This window comes from Crocodylus porosus, unplaced genomic scaffold (assembly GCF_001723895.1).
Source record: "Crocodylus porosus isolate Cpor-Errol unplaced genomic scaffold, CroPor_comp1, whole genome shotgun sequence".
In the NCBI taxonomy this organism is placed as follows: domain Eukaryota; kingdom Metazoa; phylum Chordata; order Crocodylia; family Crocodylidae; genus Crocodylus; species Crocodylus porosus.
Window position 1 is genome coordinate 13,234,572 of NW_017728949.1, and position 1,198 is coordinate 13,235,769.

A 1,198-nucleotide genomic window follows, 5' to 3' on the forward strand; every position below is an offset into this window, starting at 1 on the left:
AAAGAATGAATACAAAGGAAAGGCTTTGGGTCTGTTCACCTGCAAGAAGGAGTTTTGGGCGCGTCCAACAAGACCTGACTCCATTCCTCATGGTCGGCCTGGCTGGCCACCAGACTAACCCGATCAACTTTAGAACTTGGTAACGCTTTAACCTTTGCAGGACTGTCTAACTCTCTGTGTGTGTGCTTGTTTCTTTTGTATGAATGAATGAATATGTATGAGGATGAGTGAAGCAGATAGCCTTACTGTTCTTTTTCTTTTCGTGTTGCATGTTTTATGTTCCAATAAATGTGGGGTTACGACTTATCCCCTGATAAGATCCCTGCTTGTTCTTAATTCACACTGTACACCCTGGGCGAAAAACACTGGTGTCCTCCCGTGAGCGCTAGCTGGGGAGTGGGAGCACTGGATGTAGCACTGCAGCCACTTCCGGGAGCCGTGCAGCTGCTTCCCAGTTGGTAAGTTTTGCTGGAGTAGACCACAGCCCTCCACCGGTCACTGACTGGTCACTGGGGGGGCACATTCCCTTCCTGACTAAGGTGACACCAGTCACCCATGTCTTGGCCTACAGGTACGGTTGCTCTCATTAGAAATGCATTATACCATAACTGGATTTTTGTTTTCTTTTGTGTTAATGGGAAATTGCACAATGGAGCTTCCAGAATGAGAAGTACAACATAAGGCTTCAATGGAGCAACTACTGACATGCAGATTGAGTGCTGCGCTAGCATGGTGCCCCTCTGAATCTGATGAGGCTGTACATGCTGTGGCATTCTGTGCAGGTGTTACTATAGTCTGAACGGGGGAATAGTTGTGCAATTTTCTGTCCAGAGGCATTGAAACAGTGTCTTTATTCCCTTAGCTGTTCCCCAAACATACTCTGACCAAGACTAGAACACTGCTGTGATCATAGACTATGGCCATGTGTCCTAGTGTCCTGCTTTGATTCTGGGTATAATAACTGCCAGATGACCAAAGGTAATATGCCAGCAGATCAGTGGTGGTGCTTCCTATAAAAAGTCTTGGATTATGTTGACAATGCAACTGTTATTTAACCATCCCAGATACTAAGAGAGCAGAAGCATATGAAGCACCCTTGTGTTCATCTGTCATAGATTCATAGATGCTAGGGTCGGAAGGGACCTCAATAGATCATCGAGTCCGACCCCCTGCATAAGCAGGAAAGAGTGCTGGGCCT

General features: G+C 46.5%; 1 protein-coding gene across 1 annotated transcript in view; it reads right to left on the reverse strand.

Moving 5' to 3' along the window:
- Positions 1-1,198, reverse strand: part of LOC109322463 (aryl hydrocarbon receptor-like) — a 76,282-nt gene that overhangs the window by 3,527 nt on the left and 71,557 nt on the right. The gene's annotated exons all lie outside the window — the stretch shown is intronic.